At 55.4% G+C, this 6,000-nt stretch overlaps 1 protein-coding gene across 8 annotated transcripts in view; it reads right to left on the reverse strand.

Moving 5' to 3' along the window:
* The window catches only part of NCOR2 (nuclear receptor corepressor 2), a 240,771-nt gene extending 235,986 nt beyond the window's left edge, over positions 1–4,785 (reverse strand). For 6 of the 8 annotated variants that reach the window (XM_064675181.1, XM_064675179.1, XM_064675178.1 and 3 more), the window contains exon 1: positions 4,463–4,785. The gene's annotated coding sequence lies outside the window, so the exon portion shown is untranslated. The remainder of the gene's footprint in view (positions 1–4,462) is intronic. The other 2 variants (XM_064675180.1, XM_064675177.1) reach the window with 1 other exon arrangement.
* Positions 4,786–6,000: the final 1,215 nt, after the last annotated feature.

The raw sequence follows: 6,000 nt of genomic DNA on the forward strand, positions 1-6,000 counted from the left end.
ACAGACTGGGAGTGAAAAAATGGAAGGCATTAAACAACAAGCAGCGTACTCAGCGACTCTGGAAAACTTGAGCATTTCCATTTATGTTATTATTTTTTTAAATAACCTTCAGTTTCACGGATCATAAAGTTAATTTGGAGTTAACTTCCCTTCTCTGTAACTAGACAGAGCTGCTATCCTTTACATTTGTTAATGTTTGCTCAGTGCTCTGCAGCTATAAAGAGAGCACTAACCATTATCAGCATCCTCTGTGCACCCAGCAGGCACATAATCACACCAATTGCTTTGCTCTGCCTGTCCAACCCCCGCCCCATGCCCCAGATCTCCTCCAGCCCTGGCTCTGTGGTAGCAATCACAGCCATGGCCATCTAGCTCCACCTTTACCGCTTTTTCTCCAGCGCCAGCACTGGTCACCTCTCCCCTGCAGGCAGGGCTCCTCTCTGGACCTCTCCAAGCAGATTAGTGGCCGAGCACGCACTGTCTGCAGCAATCGGTGCCTCTTCTCGCCTGCCCAACCTCAGCCACAACACATCTCTTGGCTTCCCACCATGAAGACGGCAGGGGTGCTGCTACTGTGTGAGCACTGTCTGCTCACCAGAAATGTCCCCTTCTGGAGCACCCTCCTCGCCTTCAGTAATGAACGGCCCACACCCCGAGAGAGGCAGGTTGGCAGGAACGGAGAACTGGTGGCCTCAAGAAGGGAAGTGACAAGTAGGGTGGGCAGCAGGACAGGGGGTACAACCCAGATTTCTCAATTCCCAGTACAGTCCCGCTGACGCCTCGTGCTCAGGTCAGGATTCACTTCCCAAAACTGACAAATCACTCATTTCCTTCTGCTCTTCTGTCCTCCTTCCCTTCCTACCAGATCCCTCCCTCACTCTGACCAAGCTTTTACGGGCACTTTCATGCCCTCTGTTCTGGAGCTCTAGCTCCCCTCATCCATCAGTCCTTTTTTAGGAAGCATCTCTCCTCTAGCCATGCTCATTAAACGATATGCATTTTCATTTTCTACTGCAACGCAAAGATCTATCCTTGACATTACAGGGCAATTTGGAGACCCCGACACCTGTGTGCCAGCACAAGCCCAGCCATAAATAGCAATTCTTCACCACTTTCCTATGTCGATACACAGCAGGGGCCCTTCAAAGCTGCGCAGGAGCTTGTGCCACAGCAGCCTAGATGAAAATCCATGACCTCATGATGCCCAAATCCTTAAGCAGCTGCAAAAGCCTCAGTCACTAATCAGAGAGGCAACCGGGTGCTGCTATACCTCATTTCCAGCTCCATTAGAGCTGACCCTGCTCTCTGCTGAAATCTCTCAGTGAAGACTAAAGCAAGCCACCGTTCGCACAAATGCAGCTGCACAAAGATAACAGTTCTCTTACGAACACATTGCCCTGGATTTCCATCTCGTGTACCCCTGCATCTAGCCTGTGGTCTGCATTTGGGGGATCACGGCTCACAGGCACAAAACCCAGGGGGGAACCAGCACTTTGCCACTGGGAGTGACAAGCCCTCGCACTGAACAGGCAAAGCACTCATGGGCAAAGAGACTCCTCTTCACCAGCTCTCCAGCAGACTTGCTCTGACACATTGAACTTCATGTAACCTCCCTAGTCTCAATTTTCTGACTTGTCAAGTGATCTGGTCAGAATGAGACATCGGGCTAGGGATGGGTAGTACTGCACCCCAAATACAGGCCCTCTCAAACCCATGCTCCTTCGCAACTGCTCAAAACCCGCCTCTGGAAATTTAATCCTCCTTTGTACCTACTCATCTAGAAACTGGTGAGACGGTAACTTTCCTCCTCCCCACAAGGCCATGAAGATGATGATATCTCAGACACATAAATTATGGCTGGCTTCAAGCAGGTTCCTCCCAGGACAACCTGACCGCAAACAGGACACTATTTCAGCAGAGGCCACTAAAAACCTGAACCAGCAGTGGGAAGAACACCAGGAGACATCAAGGGGACAAATAATTCACAGCCATGTCACGAAGATATCTCCTATGACCCAATTCCAGACAGCACAGTCCAGAGCTGCCGTGGAGATGAGAGGGGCAGCTCTCCACACGTGCAGCTATCAGCACAGCTGCATGCATGCTGTCACTGCCAATCATAACAAAACTGCCTTTACCAGACTGGATCTCCTAATTACAAGACATGAACAAAGCCTGAACCAAACCCTCTTTGGATTTAGCACAGGATGGCTCCAGGGACTGGTACAACCTCCACTGGAGGCAGCTTGGTTCAAATCCAACCACAGCCATTAGCAAGTGAAAGGTATTGCCAAGGAGCAGCTGTTTGGTGGCTTGCCTGAAACAAGTTTACAGTTTCAGTGCAGATCCTGTCGCAAAAAAATGCCAGTCACCTCCCTGGAGCTCAAAGGTGTGAAGGCAGAGGCATCCACCCACTTCTCCAGTGCTAGAGATGCTGGTGTGGGAGGCGTTCCCATACGGGCCCAGTACCAGCTCTGCAGAGCCGGCCCTGACCTCCGCAGGGGTTTCAGAACCAGGTATGTTTTGCAACTTGGCAGAAACAACAGATAAATAACAGAAACCACCACCCACATGAAGCCAGAAGAACAACGTACCAGTGTTTTCCTGCCCCAGACGTGTGCGTGCCCCATCTCCTCTCTCACACCAAAAATAGCTTCTACTTTTTCCCTTTTGGCAACAACAAACCGAGGTTTGAGTGCATTTGCTTTCAATAAACTAAACACGTTTTGCAAGAGCGTCTCTCAAGCTTACTCAACTGAAGTTATAAAATATTCGTCACACACAAAACTTCCCTCCCATGGCATCTTGGGACTCAGCCCCAACACACTCTGCAGGCCTGGCTGTGTTTCCCACCCAAGGCATGGCTCCTACGCAGAGCTGGTCGACCCAGGCACATGGGCGGCTTGAGCGAAATCCCAAAGTCACCCAGCGAGTCAGCAGCAAAACTCAGAGAATTAAGTACAATTTCATTAAAGCCATCCAGGAATACATGGCTTCACTAAAACCCTCCAGGAGTTTTGCCACCACTTCCAGAAGAGATGGAAATGCTCACTCAGTTGTCCCAACTCACATTGTTTCTCCCTTTATGAACTAGTAGTAGCACCAAACCTTTATCTGTAAGGCACATGGCAAACTTAACCTTAACCTTGCTGATAAAAACCCTACGCTAAATAGTAGATAGAAATTGAAAAACTCTCACTCCGTTCAGCCAAGGCATACCAGTGGGACAACATCACATCCACCAAAGCCAGATTAAAAATACCAGATTCAGCAAAACCCTTACATTTTCAGGCATCCAGAGCACCAACCTTTGCTTCATGGGAATACTGAGAGGTCGCCAAAAGAGTTCAAACCATAAATGCCTGTGAACCGAACGGGTTAGGAAACACCCACTGCACAGATCACCTCCAGCAGCACTGTCCTCTCCAGCACATTCTTGAGCTGACCCAAAACACAAAGTTCAGGGAGCAGACACAGCCTCCAGCGCAGGCAGCAGTGCCTGCAGGCATGCTGGGCTTCCACAGGGTTCAAAGCGCTGGAAGGAGGGATGGGTTTGTTGGGTCAACACGGCCTCATGCCCCAGGCAGCCCCAGCCTGAGTCCTGCAGGTTTTGCTGCTTCAGTGGCGTTGGCAGCAGCCCACATGGCAGGCAGCTGCCTGCACCCACTGCAGCCTGCTCTTTGTGCATTGTCAGGGCAAGGGAGCAGGAGGAAGGGCCGAGGGAGAACAGGGAACAGGAAATTATAAGAATCGTCAGGAAAAAAAAGCAATCACTCCAGAGACTGCAGCTGGGGTTCAGAGAAACGTGCACTTGTTGCCTGCAGACACCGGCCCGGTTACCCCCCTGTAAATATTCACACGCTCAACGCCACATGGCTGGAGGAGTGAGTCAGGGGGGGCTCTAGTCGTGCCCAGCACCCGGCCGTGCCCCCAGCACCCACTGACACGGCCCCGGGGCGCAGGGCTGGTCCCCCACCCGCGCCCGGTGACCCCTCGGATGGTCATTCATTGCCCCGGGCTGTCGATCAGCGAAACCCACCGGCTCCGAGCGTGCGGGGGGACAACAGCCGCAAAACACAGGATTGAAAGAAGAGGAGGAAAAAACAAGGGGGAGGGGGGTAAAAAAAGGCCCTTGGGTGCCCCCACCCCGCAGACGGGTGTCCCCGCCAGTTTGCGAAGTGCGGGGCTCCCCCCGTGCTCCCGAACCCCGCCGCTCCCCGGGAGGCGCGTTCCCTCGAGGGCAAAAAACAGCAAAACCAACCAACCAAAAAAAAAAAAAAAAAAAGAAAGTTTCTCCCCAGCGAGCAGCTCCCGCGGCACATTTTCATTTTTACGTAACGCGGCCGCCTTTCCCCGACCTGCGGAGAGCGGAGCGGGGCGGCCCCCCCGGCCCGGCCCCCGCCCGGCCCGCCCGCACCCCGGCACCGGGGGGGTCCCCCGGGGTTCCCCCCGCCCTCCTTACCTAATCCCGCCGGCAGCTGCCGCCCCCCATCTCCGCCGCCGCTCCCGCCTCAGCGGCCGGCGGGGCAGCGCCGGGCGCGGGGACGCGGCCCCGCCATCTGCGCCGTGTTTATAAATCCAGAGCCATGGGGTTGCGAGCCGCGCCGTCCGCCCGTCCGTCCGTCCGCCCGTCCGTCCGTCCCTCCGTGGGGCCGGGCCGCCCCTCGCCGCAGCGCCGGCCCCGCAGCGCTCAGCCCAGCCCAGCCGCGCCCAGCCCAGCCCTGCCCGGCCCTGCCCGCCCCGGCGCGGCGGGAGGCGGCGGTCGGTCGGTCGGTCGGTCGGTCCCTCAGGCCGCCCCACAGCCGCCCCGGCGGCCGGGCGGGGCGGGGCGGGGCGGGGCCGCGCCGCCCGCGCGCATTAAAGGGGCCGCGCAGCGCCCGGCGGGTCCCGGCGGAGCCGCGGCGGTCCCGGCTATCGGGACCACCGGCTGCACGCCTGTCGGTGACTGTGTGTCTATCACCGGCTGCATCCCCTGCACCTCTGCCACCGGCTGTACCCCTATCACTGGCTGTACCCCTGTCACCGGTTGTACCTCTGTCACCGACTGCATCTCTGTCGCTGGTTTAATCCCCTGAATCCCTGTCACCGGCTGCACCCTTGTCATCAACTGTACCCCTGTCACCGGCTGCACCCTTGTCACCAACTGTACCCCTGTCATCAGCTGCACTGGTGCCACCAGCTATACCCCATCACTGGCTGCATCCTTGCCACCGGCTGCACTCGTGCCACTGGTTTATCAGTGCCACTGGCAGGGGTGCCACCAGTTATCTCGGTGCCTCTGGCTGCACCGGTGCCACCTGCCATGCCGGTGTTCCCAGCTTTACTGGTGCCACCGGCTGCGTTAGTGCCCTTGGGTGTCATCAATAATGTTTCTGGTGAAAATGAGGGATTCTCACCCGTGATGTGAGCTGGCCCGGCAATCCTCTCATCCCAGTGCTATTTCAGATACGAGCACTTCATTGGAGGGAGTCAGTTGCCACTTGACTCCCTGAATGCTGCCAAGGGGCAAAGTTTCAGCCTGGGGAAGTTGGTATTCAGAGCATCCCACAGTGCCATAGCAAGGAAACCTCAGTTTTCTCACAAAAGAAGGTGGGAATCTCCAGGAGAAGACTCCATGGTGCCCTGTATTAATGTCTGTGCTGTGATCCTGGCTGCATCAAACACCTCACCAGAGTGGGATCTTTTCAGGGAAATCTGAACAGTTTAACAGGCAAATGCCCACAGGAACTGGCACTGAGGCAGCCCAGGTCACTGCTACACCATTCCCACCTTCCAGTTTCACACCGCAGTTTCTGATTTTAACTAATAACCTACTTTTTCTTCCTCTCCCTCCTCACAGGGGCATAAGGAAGGTCATGCCCCCTCAGCCACCACCATTCCTGCTCCAGTGTTGGGTGCCCCCTGCCCAGGAGAAACCACCCCCTTCTCCCTGCCACATGACCACAAAGGATGGAAAAGCATCTTGCAAACTTCCACTTTTCCCTCCCCGTTCCAGCAGCT

The sequence above is a fragment of the Pseudopipra pipra genome, chromosome 18 (genome assembly GCF_036250125.1).
Source record: "Pseudopipra pipra isolate bDixPip1 chromosome 18, bDixPip1.hap1, whole genome shotgun sequence".
NCBI classification, from domain to species: domain Eukaryota; kingdom Metazoa; phylum Chordata; class Aves; order Passeriformes; family Pipridae; genus Pseudopipra; species Pseudopipra pipra.